Source organism: Myotis yumanensis, unplaced genomic scaffold, assembly GCF_028538775.1.
Source record: "Myotis yumanensis isolate MYYU_CA2020_CCGP unplaced genomic scaffold, mMyoYum1.0.hap1 SCAF_9, whole genome shotgun sequence".
Classification (NCBI taxonomy): Eukaryota; Metazoa; Chordata; class Mammalia; order Chiroptera; family Vespertilionidae; genus Myotis; species Myotis yumanensis.
In genome coordinates this window covers 6500252-6517120 of record NW_027223760.1, presented here as the reverse complement: position 1 = coordinate 6517120, position 16869 = coordinate 6500252, and positions in this window count along the sequence as shown.

Below are 16869 nucleotides of genomic sequence, written 5' to 3'. Positions count from 1 at the left end.
CCTGTCATGCACAGAGCAGGGCGGATCAGGAGGCTGCGATGCCACCCTCAGTCACGCTCAGGGTAGGGCCGATTGGGGTGTTGGGGTGCTGCCCCCTGTCACACTCAAGGCAAGGTCGATGGGGAGGTTGCGGCGCCACCCCCTGTCATGCACAGAGCAGGGTTGATCAGGGGGTTGGGGCGCCTTCCCCTGTCACGAACAGAGCAGGGCAGATGGGGAGATTGTGGCCCCACCCCGAGTCACACACAGAGCCGCAGAGTGATCAGGGGGTTTGGGCGCTGCCCCCTGTCACGCTGCTCCAGGGACCAGGAGGCCTCACGGCTCCGCTGATCCTGGTGCTAGGAGGCCTTGCGGCTCCTCTGATCCCGGGTTCAGGAGGCCTAGAGGCTCTGCTGATCCCAGTGCTGGGAGGCCTCGCAGCTCCACTGACCCTGGTGCTGGGAAGCCTCACTGCTCCGCTGATCCCAGGCCGGGAGGCCTCATGGCTCCGCTGATCCTGATGCCTGGAGGCCTCACGGCTCTGCTGATCCCGGTGCTGGGAGGCTCCACTGATCCCCATGCTGGAAGGCATATTACCCTTTTACTATATAGGATAGAGGCCTGGGGCACGGGTGGGGGCTGGCTGGTTTGCCCTGAAGGGTGTCCTGGATCAGGGTGGGGGTCCTGCTTGGGTGCCTGGCCAGCCTGGATGAGTGGATGATGGCTGTTTACATCTGGTCACATCCCCTTCAGGGTGGGGGTCCCGACTGGGGTGCCTGGCCAGCCTGGATTAGGGGCTGAGGGCCATTTTCAGGCTGGTGGGTGACTGAAGCTCCCAACCTGTCTTTTTCTTTCTTTTTTTATTCTGGGCCAGCTTTAGCTCTGAGGCTCCCCTGCTGAAAGCAGGTTTCTGGCCTTTGTTTACCTTCTGTATTTGAAACTTTGTTGCGACTCCAGCTCGGAGATCCTGGCAAACTGAAAACAGGTTTCTGGGGTTTTGTTTAGCTTCTATATTTGTAATATTGTTTCTTAGAGAGCAGCTGAGAGGCCGGCAAGAAGTCCTCCGTCACTGAAGCAAGCAAGCCTCCCTGTTCGCTTCAAGCTGCCTGGCTGCCAACCGCCATATTGGCTGGCAGTTAATTTGCATATCGCCCTGATTAGCTAATGGGAAGGGTAGCGGAGGTACGGCTAATTACCATGTTTCTCTTTTATTAGATAGTATGTTTTTTAAGATTCACTCTTCATTTCTAGGCTTTGCTATTTAAATGATAATGCACTTTGGTGTGGGCCTTTTTGGGTTCATCATGTTAGGGACTCTCTGCACTTCCTGGACGTGTGTGTCTTTTTCCTTCACCAGATTAGGAAAGTTTTCAGTCATTATTTTTAAAAAGAGGTTATCAATAACTTGCTCTCTCTTTTCTCCTTCTGTAAATCCTATGAAGGGAATGTTTTTATGCTTCCTGTTGCTCCATAAGTACCTAAAATTATTCTTTTTTTAATTAAATCTTTATTGTTCAGATTATTACAGTTTTTCCTCTCCGCCCCCCATAGCTCTCCTCCACCCAGTTCCCACCCCACCCTTTGCCCTTATCCCTTCCATTGTCCTCATCCATAAGTGTATGATTTTTGTCCAATCTCTTCCTGCACCCCTACACCCCTTTCCCCCAAAGAATTGTCAGTCCACTCCCTTTTCATGCCCCTGGTTCTATTTTATTCACCAGTTTACTCTGTTCATTAGATTTTTTATTCACTTGATTTTTAGATTCACTTCTTGATAGATATGTATTTGCTGTTCATAATTTTTATCTTTACCTTTTTCTTCATCCTCTTCTTAAAGCATACCTTTCAGCATTTCATATAATACTGGTTTGGTGGTGATGAACTCCTTTAGCTTTTTCTTATCTGTGAAGCTCTTTATCTGACCTTCAATTCTGAATGATAGCTTATCTGGGTAAAGTAATCTTGGTTGTAGGTTCTTGCTATTCATCACTTTGAATATTTCTTGCCACTCTCTTCTGGCCTGCATAGTTTCTGTTGAGAAATCAGCTGACAGTCGTATGGGTATTCCCTTGTAGGTAACTGACTTTTTCTCTCTTGCTGCTTTTAAGATTCTCTCTTTGTCTTTTGCTCTTGGCATTTTAATTATGATGTGTCTTGGTGTGGTCTTCTTTGGATTCCATTTGTTTGGGGTTCTCTGCGCTTCCTGGAGTTGTAAGTCTATTTCTTTCACCAGGTAGGGGAAGTATTCTGTCGTTATTTCTTCAAATAGGTTTTCAATATCTTGCTCTCTCTCTTCTTCTGGCACCCCTATAATTCGGATGTTGGTACACTTGAAGCTGTCCCAGAGGCTCCTTACACTATCTTCGTATTTTTGGATTCTTTTTTCATTTTGCTTTTTTGGTTGGGTATTTTTTGTTCTTCGCATTTCAAATTTTTGACTTGATTCTTGGGATTCTCTTGTCTGCTGTTGGATCTCTGTATATTATTCTTTCTTTCAGTCAGTGTATGCTTAATTTCTAGTTGGTCTTTTTTCATATCCTCCAGGGTCTCACTAAATTTATCGGCGGTTTCCAGAAAATTCCTGAAAAACCTTATAACCATGGTTTTGAACTCTATATCCAGTAGTTTGCTTTTCTCCATTTCTGTCATTTGTGACCTATTTCTTTGTCTCTGTATTTTTTATGCTTCCCTGTGTTGGTAGAGTGGCTTTGTGTGCTAGGTGTCCTATAGGGCCAGTGGCTCAGCCTCCCCAATTACCTGAGGTGGACACTCTTGGTGCACCCCCTTGTGGGCTTTGTGCACAGCCTTGTTGTAGTTATGCCTTGATTGTTGTAGGTATCACTGGGAGGAATTGACCTCCAGGCCAATTGGCTGTGAGAGTTAGCTGTGACTGCAGTGGTAGAACTTCTGTGCTGAAGACACCCTTCTGGAGCAAGACTTGCTTCAGTTGGGCTTTGGTGCTCACTGAGTCTGCCCCCTGAGTGTGTTCCTTATGGATCTGAGGAGTTGTAATCTGGATGGTCCCACTCTGACCACTGGGTACACTGGCTCTTGGATCTAAGAAGGTGCTAATTTAGCCTCTGCCTGAGGCTACCCAGCAGGAGCTATGAAGAGATCTGCAGATTCCCCTTCCTTTTTGGGGGGTTTGGAGGTGCCCAGATGAGGCCCAGCTGTGAATCAATGCAAGCTTCTGTGGGGCCTTGGGCCTTCTCTTGGAAGTTCTGGGTCTGTCTGGCCCAGCTGCAGTTTGTTAGGTAATTTTCAGATTGCAAAGGGCCAGGGCATTCATACGCAAAAGCTTCTGTAGCAGCCTGGGTGGGGCGGGGTCTCGGAATCAACAGGGCTGAGCAAGCAGCTATGGCTGATCCTCAGCTCTGCCCTAAAGGGAACCATGTCTCAGTGTCCCAGTAATTGCTGCAAGCACCTCTGAGGGAAAGCTGCCCTTAAGTTCCGAGTTCTGCCTGCTGCCAGACAGTCCAGTTTCTCTCCATATGAGTCCTGGGTCCCCAGAGACTTCCTGGAACTGGAGTTCAGAGCAGTCGGGAGCTTGTGATTCCCTCCTGATTCAAAAAGACAGCCGTGTCCTCAGGTGCCAGGCCCTTTCTGCGAGCGCTCAAGCATCCGTACCTCTGCACTTTACTTCCGCAGCTCCTCTGAGTCTCAGTGTGCTTTTCTCTTTCCTTCTCGTTGTAGAATTTCCACTCAGCTAGCCTTCCTGTAGTTCTGGATGATGTCCGTTTTGTCTTTTTGTTGTACTTTTGAAGTTGTTGTCGGAGGCAGCAATTGCCGGTGTTTACCTATGCCGCCATCTTTGTTTCTCCACCTAAAATTATTCTTTTTTTTAATTAAATCTTTATTGTTCAGATTATTACATTGGTTCCTCTTTTTTCCCCACTATAACTCCCCTCCACCCAGTTCCCACCCTTCCCTCTGCCCTCACTCCCCACCCACTGTCCTTATCCATAGGTGCACGATTATTGTCCAATCACTTCCTGCATCCCCCACACCCCTTTCCCCCCCAAGAATAGTCAGCCCATTTCCTTTCTATGCCCCTGATTCTATTATAATCACCAGTTCATTCTGTTCATCAGATTATTTATTCACTTGATTCTTAGATTCACTTGTTGATAGATGCGTATTTGTTGTTCATAATTTGTATCTTTACCTTTTCCTTCTTCTTCCTCTTCTTAAAGAATACCTTTCAGCATTTCATATAATACTGGTTTGGTGGTGATGAACTCCTTTAGCTTTTCCTTATCTGTGAAGCTCTTTATCTGACCTTCACTTCTGAATGATAGCTTTGCTGGATACAGTAATCTTGGTTTTAGGTTCTTGCTGTTCATCACTTTGAATATTTCTTGCCACTCCCTTCTGGCCTGTAAAGTTTCTGTTGAGAAATCAGCTGACAGTCGTATGGGGACTCCCTTGTAGGTAACTGACTTTCTTTCTCTTGCTGCTTTTAAGATTCTCTCTTTGTCTTTTGCTCTTGGCATTTTAATTATGATGTGTCTTGGTGTGGTCCTCTTTGGATTCCTTTTGTTTGGGGTTCTCTGCGCTTCCTGGAGTTGTAAGTCTATATCTTTCACCAGGTAGGGAAAGTTTTCTGTTATTATTTCTTCAAATAGGTTTTCAATATCTTGCTCTCTCTCTTCTTCTGGCACCCTTATAATTCGGATGTTGGTACACTTGAAGCTGTCCCAGAGGCTCCTTACACTATCTTCGTATTTTTGGATTCTTTTTTCATTTTGCTTTTTTGGTTGGGTATTTTTTGCTTCTTCGTATTTCAAATCTTTTACTTGATTCTTGTGATCCTCTGGTCTGCTGTCGGGAGTCTGTATAATATTCTTTATTTCAGTCAGTGTATACTTAATTTCTAGTTGGTTCTTTATCACAACCTCGAGGGTCTCACTAGATTTCTTGAGGATCTCACTATATACATCAGCAGCTTCTAGACAGTTCTTTAAAGACCTTAAAGTGTGGTTTTGAATTCTATATCCAGCAGTTTGCTTTCCTCCATTTCTTTCGTTTGTGTCCTGTTTCTTTGTCTCGGCATTTTTTATGCTTCCCTGTGTTGAAAAAGTGGGTTTCTGTGCTGAGTGTCCTCTAGGGCCCAGTGGTTAAGCCTCCCCAATTACCTGAGGAGGACACTCTTGGTGCAACCCCTTGTGGGCTTTGTGCACAGTCTTGTAGTTAAGCCTTGATTGTTGTAGTTATCACTGGGAGGAATTGACTTCCAGGCCAATTGGCTGTGAGAATCAGCTGTTTCTTCAGTGGGAGAACTTCTGTACTGGAGACACCCCTCTGGGGCAAGACTTGTTTCAATGCGGCTTTGGTGCTCACTGAGTCTGCCCCCTGAGTATGTCCTTTATGTTTCCAGGGAGCTGCAGACTGGACGGTCCCACTCTGACGTCTGGGCTTCCTGGCTCCTGGATCTCTAGGGAGGTGCTAATCTAGCCTTTGCCTGCGGCTAGTCAGCAAAAGCTTCCCTGCAGGGCTTGGGTGAGGCAGGTCCCATGAGATCAACAGGGCGGGGTTAGCAGTTATGGCTGCTCTCAGACTTTCCCTCAGAGGCTCTGCTTCTCAGTGTCCGGGTAATCGCTGCAAGCCCCTTGGTGAGAAAGCTGCCCTCGGGTTCTGACCGATGCCAGACAGTCCCGCTTCTCTCATATGAGTCTAGGTCCCTAGAGACTCGCCTGGAACTGGAGCTCAGAGCCTGAGACTCCCTCTGGATTGAAAACGACAACCACACCCTCAGCCTCCAGCCCGCTCCACATGCACCTCCGCACCTCAGTATTTTACTGCCGCACTGTGCCTCCTCTGAGTCTCGGTATGCTTTTTTCTTTCCTTCTAGTTGTAGAATTTCCACTCAGCCAGCCTTCCTGTGGTTCTGGATGATGTCCGTTCCATCTTTTAGTTGTATTTTTGAAGTGGTTGTTTGAGGCAGCAAACTCTGGGGTTTACTTATGCCGCCATCTTGGTTTCAAGTCTCTAAAATTATTCTTATTTTTAAAAATTATTTCTTCTTTTTGCTGCTTTAATTGAATGTTTTTGCTACCTTGTCTTCTAAATCGCTAATTTGAATATTTGCTTCACCAAACCTCTTGTTGATTCCTTTTAGTGTTATATATATATATATATATATATATATATATATACACACACACATATATATATATATTTATATATATATAATTTCTTTATTGATTTCAGAGAGGAAGGGAGAGGGAGAGAGAGATAGAAACATCAATGATGGGAATCATTGATTGGCTACCTCCTGCCTGCCCCCTACTGGGGATCAAGCCTGCAATCCAGGTATGTGTCCTTGGCTGGAATCGAACGTGGGACCCTTCGGTCCGCAGGTTGATGCTCTATCCACTGAGCCAAGCTGGCTAGGGCTAGTGTATTCATTATAGTTATTGTATTCTTCATCTACACTAATAAAAGAAACATGGTAATTAGCGTACGACCGCTACCCTTCCCATTGGCTAATCAGCATATCCTTATGCAAATTAACTGTCATCCAAGATGGCGGCCGGCAGCCAGGCAGCTGGAAGAGAACATGAGGCTTGCTTGCTCCAGTGACTGCAGACTTCAACGTTCCCCGCCTGACTTGCCGGCCTCTGAGTTGCAACTCTAAGCAACTATGTACTATGTTGCAAATAAGAAGCTAAACAAAACCCCAGAAACCAGCTTTCAGCTTGCCGGGATCTCAGAGCTGAAGTTATACATTGTTTCGATTATAGAACGGCAAACAAACCAGATATGAAGCCTCAGAGCTAGAGCCAGAGCTAAAGCTGGCCCAGAATAAAATAAAAAAAAGAGAAAAAAGGAGCGGTTGGGAGCTTCAGTCAACAACCGCCAGCCTGAAACCAGCCCTCGGCCCCTCACCCAGACTGGCCAGGCACCCCAGTGGGGACCCCCACCCTGATCCAGGATACACTTCAGGGCAAACCAGCCAGCCCCTACCCATGCACCAGGCCTCTATCCTATATAGTAAAAGGGTAATATGCCTCCCAGCACCAGGATCAGCGTGACAGGGGGCAGCACCCAAACCCCCACGGGCCCTGCTCTGTGTGTGACGGGGTAGAGCTATAACCTCCCCATTGGCCCTGCCCTGAGTGTGACAGTGGCGGGGCCCCAACCCCCTGATCGACCCTGCTCTGTGGGTGATAGAGGATGGCGCCCCAACCCCCTGATCCGCCCTGCTCTGTGTGTGACAGGGGGAGGTGCCCTAACTCCCCTATCGGCCCTACTCTGTGCATGACAGGGGGCAGCTCCCCAACCCCCTGATGGGCCCTGCTCTGTGCATGACAGGGGGCAGCACCCCAACCCCCTGATGGGACCTACTCTGTGCGTGACAGGGGTTGGCGCCGCAACCTCCCCATCGACCCTGCCTTGAGTGTGACAGAGGGCGGTGCCCCAACCCCCCAATCGGCCCTACCCTGAGTGTGACTGAGGGTAGCATCGTCACCTCCCAATCCACCCTGGTCTGTGCATGAGAGGGGGCGGCACCCCAACTCCCCAATCGGCCCTGCTCTGAGCCCGACCAGGGGCTGCACCTAGGGATTGGGCCTGCCCTCTGCCACCCAGGAACAGGCCTAAGCCAGCAGGTTGTTATCTCCCGAGGGGTCCCAGACTGTGAGAGGGCACAGGCAGGGCTGGGGGGCCCCTACCCCCCCCCCCGAGTGCACAAATTTTTGTGCACTGGACCTCTAGTTTATACAATAAATGAAGACTGGTTCTGCTTTATGGTTTTTATGGTTTCTATGTCCTTTTTATGCTTGCTATCTCTCTGTTGAAGTTCTCACTAAATTCCTAATTATCCTTATAACCGTTGTTTTGAACTTTGTATTAGGTAGATGGCTTGCCTCCATTTCATTTACTTGATTTTCTGGTGATTTCTCCTGTTCTTTTGTTTGAGCTTGTTTCTTTGTCTCCCCAGTTTGTCTGCCTTTCTATATTTGTGTCTGTGTATTAGGTAGTTCTGCTATGTCTCCCAGTCTTGCTATGCTGACCTTACATATTAGGTGTCATTTGTGGTTCAGTGGCACAGTCTCCCTGATCACTTGAGATAGGTGTCCCAGGAATGTTCCATGTGAGGAATATGTGAGCCTTCCTATTGTATTTGAGTCTTGATTGCTGTTGGCCCATCCATGGGTGGAATTGACCGTCATGCTGGCTAACTATGAGGATAAACATCAAACACAGTGTATAAGCTGCTATGAGGGGTCTGACCCAATAAAGCAGAATTTCTCCCATCAGGGTCTGGTGCCTACCAAGATGTCCCTCTGAGTGTATTGCTTGTGGGGTCATTGGGTCATGCTCTGATATGTTCTAAAGCTCACAACCAGGTGTGTTAGCTTTGGGGCCTTTTGGTAGGCACTCTGGTGTAGGCCAATGTCAGGACCTGACTGTGACGGATCCTGGGCACCTGTTTGGAACTACAAAACAAACTAGTTTTTAACTGGCTCTACTTGGCCTGAGCATGTGTGGAAAGAGCCAAGCTGTGCAGCAATGATGGAATCCATCAGCACCACATCTGGACGGAGGTCAATAAAAGGCAGAAATTTGTTTTAGATAGTGTGGTGGGCCCATCTCTTAGATGAACAAGTTTATGCAGTTTCTCCCCTAACTTCCTCTTTCCTCCTCTTCCTCAATACCCTCAGCTTAGCATTCACTTCACATTTACAGAAAGGAGCAGGACCCAGATTTTCCAGGTAAAAGAAGATGGGTGTTTGTGTGTATGTTGTGGGAAGAGGCAGGGAAATGTGGGGTTTGGTGTCGAGGGGACCTCTCTCCTGAATCTATTTCTTAAACCTCCTGGCAAATTTTCTCTTAGCATGGACTTTAAAATATATTCATATATTTTATTTCAGAGATGAAGGGAGAGGGAGAAAGAGATAGAAACATCACTGATGAGAGAGAATTATTATTTTTTAAATATATTTTATTGATTTTTTACAAAGAGGAAGGAAGAGAGACACAGAGTTAGAAACATCGATGAGAGAGAAACATCGATCAGCTGCCTCCTGGACATCTCCTACTGGGGATGTGCCCGCAACTCAGGTACATGCCCTTGACTGGAATCGAACCTGGGTCCCTTCAGTCCGCAGGCCGACGCTCTATCCACTGAGCCAAACCGGTTTCGGTGAGAGAGAATTATTGATTGGCTGCCTCCTGCATGCCCCTACTGGGGATCTAGCCCATAACCCAGGCATGTGCCCTGAGCAGGAATTGAACTGAAACTTCCTGGTTCATATGTTGACACTGAGCTATACTAATAGGGTTCAGCATAGATTTATCCTTCTCTCTATTTTCTGTTTCTGCTAATTTTAGGCTGTAATCCATTTTAAAGACTAAACCCTACTAAATAACAGTTCTTTCAGGGATTGCTGCCCAGAGGATATTTGTATAAATAAATGACTTTTTCACCATTCATATAATTTATAAATAAACTAGAAGCTTTCAGAGATAGAGTTGGGTGAGCAGACAGAACTAGCTCTGAGGGAAGCTGGTGGGTGAAGAGCACTGGGAAGTGTAAGAAGCACAGCTCAGCATGTTATCCCTCTGAACACCCATCACCAAAATCAACTTTGTGGACAAAGCTGAATTGTAAACATTTCTCTTCTTAGCTGATAAGAAGCTGTTTTCTACTCCCTATCCTTAAGGTATTAAGACATAACTCTTCTTTCAAGAGGAGTGCCTGTCTATTTAATATTTATTCAAGTTTGTATTTCATGGCTTTCTATCAGATGAGCCAGTTTTTAACAACCAGCATGTTCATCTTGCCCTTGTCAAAGTCTGCTCCAGTATGAGTTATTCAAATGGCTTTCCCCATTGTCAACATGTCTAGATAGAAAGGAGAAAAAATATTTAAAATATAATAGTTTGGCTCTGACCCATGTGGCTAAGTGTTTAGAGTGTCATCCCATGCACCAAAGGGTTGTGGGTTTGATTCCCAGTCAAGGGTACGTGCCTGGGTTGCAGATTAGATCCCCTGCTCCAGTTAGGGCTCCTGAAGGAGGCACCAGTTGAAGCTTGTGCAGGAGGGAACCAATCAATGTGTCTCTCTCACATGTCTCTTTCTGTCTCTCTCTCTCTCTCTCTCTCTCTCTCTCTCTCTCTCTCTCTTCTCCCTCCACCCCTCCCTTCCACTCTCTCTAAAAAATATCAATCTTAAAAATATCCCCAGGTGAAGATTAACAACAACAAAAAATGTAAGAGTTTGTTTCTGTGACACTAAACATTGATGAATAAGGGAAGGATAATCTTTTCCACAGATGTAGGCTGGACATAAAGATCAAAGAGAAAGCAAGAATCAGAGAAATTTTGATCAATTTCATTATTTAACAAATATTTATTTATAACCAGTCTTTGTCCAGTATTGTCCCCGGGTAATAGTGGAAATACAAGATGGAGATGGTCTTACCATCATCACAGGTTAAACTTATTAGGATGACATCCTATATAATAAAGAAATAATATGCTAATTTTTCCATTATGGTGTTTGAGTCCCAACCAGTCAATGGATTGCATCACACAGGAGCTGGGGGGTAGGGACATCTGGCCCAGTGGAAGCATACCCAGGCCTGCCTAGCACTAACGTTCTGCCCAGTGTTGAGGTGAAGCTGCCTGCATGTATCCCTGACCAGGGACATGACGCTGTCTGCCTGTGTCCCTGACCTGGGACGTGACAGTGGTGCTGCCTGTGTGTGTTCCCCCTGCCCCCCCCCTCCCCAAAGCACAGAGCTGCTTCGGTGTCTCAGTGAACTTTGCAACTGACTCAAGGAGGAAACTGAGAGAGGAGAGGCTAGGAACTGTGGACTAACAGCACTTTAGTCATTTGAAACAGCCATGCTTGGAATATGAGGTGGCTGTACATTCAGCTGAGAAGTGAGGGGGATGAACACAACTGTCACGGTGCTCCAGTCAGTCCGAGGACTAAGCGTCCACTACAAGAAGGAAAAAACAAAGGGAGGGGCCCAGAGGACAATTGAAGAAAATTTATTTAGACTTTCCCCAGCCCTCTCTTTCTTTCTGCTGCCTACAAAAGCCCAGGCTCAGCCACAGTTCTGTCTCCACCTTTTAGTTCCCTGTTCTCTAACCACAGAGGAAAGAAATAAGGAAGGAGTCTGTGCTACCTCCAGAAAGTATCTCCTGATCAGCCAGTTGCCTCCAGCAGAGGGAGGCCAGACTGCAGCTTAGGCCCGCTCAATTGCATTGGCTAAAACCTCCACTAGAACATTGAATAGAAGTGGAAGGGCATGCTTGCTTTGTTCCATGATATGCCTTTAGTGTTTCCCTGTTAAGTGAGTGAGATACTGGAAAACAGGAGTATAAGGTGTGTGTGTGTGTGTGTGTGTGTGTGTGTGTGTAATCATATTAAGCAAATATCCCCCCAATCACTATTTTTTTGAGAGTTTTTATCATTCACAGCAATTAATTTTGTCAAATGCTTTTAAATTCATCTATGTGGTTCTTGGGTGGCAACCTGTGATGCCAAACTCTGGAGAACTTCTCTTTGATGCAGAAGCTGTGCATTGAGGAAACCACATACACCAAATGTGTCCATAGGTTAAATATCCAATGAGGAGGACAAGAGAGAAGCTTATGTCGTCATGTGATAACAAGCATTTTGGGAGCTGACAAAATGAAGTGGAGAGACAAATGGTGGCAGATAGGCAGCAATGTCATGGACCTCCTCCTAGGGCCAGAAAAGCAATTAAAGCTAAGAATATCCACCCTGAAATAACAAATTAATCACAGTTGAGGAGACAATCTCAATATAATAAAAGCCTAAGCAACCATTATGGTGGAAGAACTGTAACAACTGGTCACAATGATGTGCACTGACCACCAGGGTGCACACACACAATGCAGGAGCTTCCTCTGGTGGTCAGTGTGCTCCCACAGGGGGAGCACTGTCAGCTAGAAGCCGGGCTAATGGTTGGTGAATGCAGCTGCCTGGTGGGAGCCTCTCCAGAGTCCAAAGCAGCACTCCTGAGCAGTGGCAGGAGGCACAGTGTGAATGGTGTGGCATTCAGCCCCAATGTGGGCTCCTCCCTGGCTTCCTGCCACTTGGCACACTGCTACATCCCCCAAGGGGTCCCAGAATGAAAGATGGTGCAGGCTGAGTTGAGGGACTTCCCTTAAGTGGACAAATTTTGTGCTCTAGGTCTCTAGTTTTTAATAAGGACAGAGGATGCCTAGAGAATGGCGCTTCCAGGCATAACCCATGTGGAACTACCACCATGCCCAGGCAATGAGTAGCACAGTACCTTTGGGCAGGCTGTCTGATGTCTGCAGGGAGCATGCCATGACAGAGTGAACCCCCACACCAGGCCTTCTCATCAGCTGCCAGTATCCAGTGTCCTAGATCTGGCTCCAAGACTCCACAGTGAATGCAAGCCAGGGAGAACTCTGTGCCCCACCCCTGAAGCAGACCCAAGAACTGTTCTGTTAGCCTGACCTGAAGCTACCCAGCACCCACACTACCCCCAGCACAGGTAACTACTGCCGGAGTGTCCCGGAGCAACCAAGAGCTTGCCTCAGGTATCTCTGACTGTGCATTCCAGAACAATCCATGCCTGCTCCACCCCACCCCCCAGGAGAGTCCTGCAAGGGCCATCTGGAGCCATCCAATGCGTCCCTCACTCTGGGTGAAAGAGGAGCACAGATTGAGTGACCCAGGGGAACGAACCCCCACTCCACAATGATGAAGGGCAAACTGGAGCAATGCAGCACATGTCTCACTCAAGCTACAAAAAAACAGGACTGTGTGACCCTGAGCAACCCCAACTCTCTCTCTTAAGCCCTTGGGACAGTCCTGCAGAGGAAATCTGGAACAATGCAGCACATGCCTCACTTTGTTTGGGCCATAGGAAAACGCTAAGGAGGCAACATGAAGCAAGCTGGTGTGCCCAGCCAGGGGCCACAGGACCACCCTGCAAGTGAACTGTCAGAGGGACCATGGTGCCACCCTGCCATGTGTGTCAGGGTGCAGAGCAAATTGCATGCCAGAGGGCTCTGGGTCCTCAAAGGGCATTGCACATTAGAGCAACTATGCACATGCTCCCACCACCCTGAGCAACTGAAGGAGACAACTGAGGGACCAGATCCAGGGACAAGTGGATACAACTCAGAGTAGAGACAATAAAAGTGTGAGACTCAAGGCAGATCCAGGTTTTGGGCTAACAATTTCTGGACCATGCCCTGATAGGGTCTACAACCTCTCAAACCCCAGCAGGGTGCACAGGGACAGAAAGAGACAGCAAAAATGGGGAGACAATAAAACAACCCCCAAGGAGAGAAAAGGAGGAGTAGCCAGAAAAGGAGCTAAATAAAATGGAGGCATGCAATATGTTAGGAAAAGAATTCAGAAGAAGGGACATGCAGTTCATAAATCAGATGGATGAGAAAATCATCAACTTATGTAGGAATGAAGCAGAAATAAAAAGTGATGTAGCTACAGTAAAAAACAACAACAACGAAAAACAAAAACATGATGGAAGGTTTCAACAGTAGACTAGAAGAAGCGGAGGACCAAATTAGTGTGTTAGAAGATAGGGTAGTTAAACACATCCAATCTGAACAGCAACTGGAGAAAAATTAGAAAGCAGGAGGAGAGCATAAGGGATCTGTGAAACAAAGTAACATATGTATAATAGGAGTGCCAGAAGGACAACAAGAGGAGCAAGGATCAGAAATCCTAGTTGAAAAAGTAATGATAGAAAACTTCCCTGATTTGGGGAAGAAAAAAACTCACACAAGCTCAGAGAGTCCCAAACAAAATGAACCAAAAAGACCCACACCAAGATAAGTCATAATTAGAATAGCAAACATTAATGACAAAGAGAGAATATTAAAGACTGCAAGAGAGGAGAACCAAAATGGTGGTATAGAAAACACTGGAGATTGCTGCCTTGCACAACCACTTCAAAAATACAACTCAAAGATGGAACGGACATCATCCAGAACCACAGGAAGGCTGGCTGAGTGGAAATTCTACAACTAGAAGGAAAGAGAAAAGCATACTGAGACTCAGACGAGGCGCGGTGCGGAAGTAAATACAGAGGTACAGAGGTGCACGTGGAAAGGGCTGGCAGCTGAGGACATGGTTGTCTTTTTCAATCAGGAGGGAGTCTCAAGCTCTGAGCTCCAGTTCCTGGCAAGTCTCTGGGGACCCAGACTCATACAGGAGAAACTGGACTGTCTGGCATTGGTCGGAACTAGATGGCAGCTTTCTCTCGGAGGTGCTTGCAGTGATTGCCGGGACACTGAGAAGCAGGGCCTCTGAGGGCAGGACTGAGAGCAGCCATAACTGCTCGCTCCGCCCTGTTGATCCCCTGGGACCCCACCCCGCCCAAGCTGTGTGCGGAGGCTTTTGCATATGAAAGGCCTGGCCCTTTGCAATCTGAAAATTACCTAACAAACTGCAACTGGCCCAAGGCCCCACGGAAACTTGCATTGCTTCACAGCTGGCTCCTGCTGAGTAGCCTCAGGCAGAGGCTAGATTAGCACCTCCCTAGAGATCCAGGAGCCGGTGTGCCCGGTGGTCAGAGTGGGACCATCCAGATTACAACTCCTCAGATCCATAAGGAACACACTCAGGGGGCAGACTCAGTGAGCACCAAAGCCCCACTGAAGCAAGTCTTGCCCCACAAGGGTGTCTCCAGCACAGAAGTTCTCCTACTGCAGACACAGCTGATTCTCACAGCCGATTGGCCTGGAGGTCTATTCCTCCCAGTGATACCTACAACAATCAAGGCTTAACTACAACAAGACTGTGCACAAAGCCCACGAAGGGGTGCACCAAGAGTGTCCACCTCAGGTAATTGGGGAGGCTGAGCCACTGGCCCTATAGGACACCTAGCACAGAAAGCCACTCTATCAACACAGCAAAGCATAAAAAATGTGAGACAAAGAAACAGGACACAAATGACAGAAATGGAGGAAAGCAAACTACTGTATATAGAGTTCAAAACCACACTTTTAAGGTTTTTCAAGAATTTTCTAGAAACTGCCAATAAACTTAATGAGACCCTCAAGAAATCTAGTGAGACCCTTGAGGATATGAAAAAGGACCAACTAGAAATTAAGCATACACTGACTGAAAGAAAGAATATTATACAGAGATCCAACAGCAGACTAGAGGATTGCAAGAATCAAGTCAACGATTTGAAATACGAAGAAGCAAAAAACACCCAACCAGAAAAGCAAAAAGAAAAAAGAATCCAAAAATAGGAAGATAGTGTAAGGAGCCTCTGGGACAGCTTCAAGCATACCAACATCTGAATTATAGGGGTGCCAGAAGAAGACAGAGAGCAAGATATTGAAAACCTATTTGAAGAGATAATGACAGAAAACTTCCCCTACCTGGTGAAAGAAATAGATTTACAACTCCAGGAAGTGCAGAGAACCCCAAACAAAAGGAATCCAAAGAGGACCACACCAAGACACATCATAATTAAAATTCCAAGAGCAAAAGAAAAAGAGAGATTCTTAAAAGCAGCAAGAGAAAGATAGTCAGTTACCTACAAGGGAGTACCCATATGACTGTCAGCTGGTTTCTCAACAGAAACTTTGCAGGCCAGAAGGGAGTGGCAAGAAATATTCAAAGTGATGAATACCAAGAACCCACAACCAAGATTACTTTATCCAACAAAGCTATCATTCAGAAGTCAAGGTGATAAAGAGCTTCACAGATAAGGAAAAGCTAAAGGAGTTCATCACCACTAAACCAGTATTATATGAATTGCTGAAAGGTATCCCTTGAGAAGAATAAGAAGAAGAAGAAAAAAAAGGTACAGATACAAATTATGAACAACAAATACACATCTATCAATAAGTGAATCTAAAAATCAAGTGAATAAATAATCTGATGAACAGAATAAACTGGTGATTATAATTGAATCAGGGGCATAGTAAGGGAGTGGACTATTCTTGGGGGAGGGGGAAAGAGGTGTGGAGGATGCGGAAAGAGACTGGACAAAAATTGTGCACCTATGGATGAGGACAGTGGTGGTGGGGTGAGTGCAGAGGGTGGGGTGGGAACCCGGTGGAGGGGAGCTATGGGGGGAAAAAGAGGAACAACTGTAATAATCTGAAAAATAAATATTATCAAGTGATTTCCCAATAGAAACACATCCAGCCAGAAGAGAATGGAATGAAATACTAGTATACAAATTAATGCAAAGCAAGGGACTGAATCCAAGTATACTCTATACAGCAAGGACATTATTAAAAATTGAAGGGGAAATCAGAAGCTTCATAGACAAAAAAATGCAGAGGGAGTTTATCACTATCAAGCCAGCAATGCAAGAAATGCTAAATAGATGGTGTTAAAATAAGAAATAGAAAGGAAAGAAAGAACACAGGGAAAAAGAATAGAAATAGCTACAAAGAAGTACCTGTTAATAATAACTTTAAACATAAATGGACTAAATGCTCCAATCAAAAGACATTGAGTGGCTAAATGGATAAGAAAATATGATCCATATATATGCTGTATACATGAGACCCACCTGAGAACAAGAGACTCACATAGAGTGAAAGTGAAGGGATGAAAAAAAAATGATTTTCAGGCAAATGGAAATGAAAGAAAACTTGGGGTAGCAATACTTATATCTGACAAAATAGACCTCAAAGTGAAGTTCATAAGAAGGAATAAGAAAGGCCACTTCATAATACTAAAGGAATTGATACAGCAAAAGGATATAATTCTGGTAAATATATATGCATTCAATACAGGAGCATCCAAATACATAAATAAACTTCTGTAAGATATCAAGAAAGAGATCAACAGCAATATAATCATAGTAGGGAACTTAATACCCCAATGATATCACTGGATAAATCCTCTAGACAAAAAAATCCATAAAGAAACAGCAA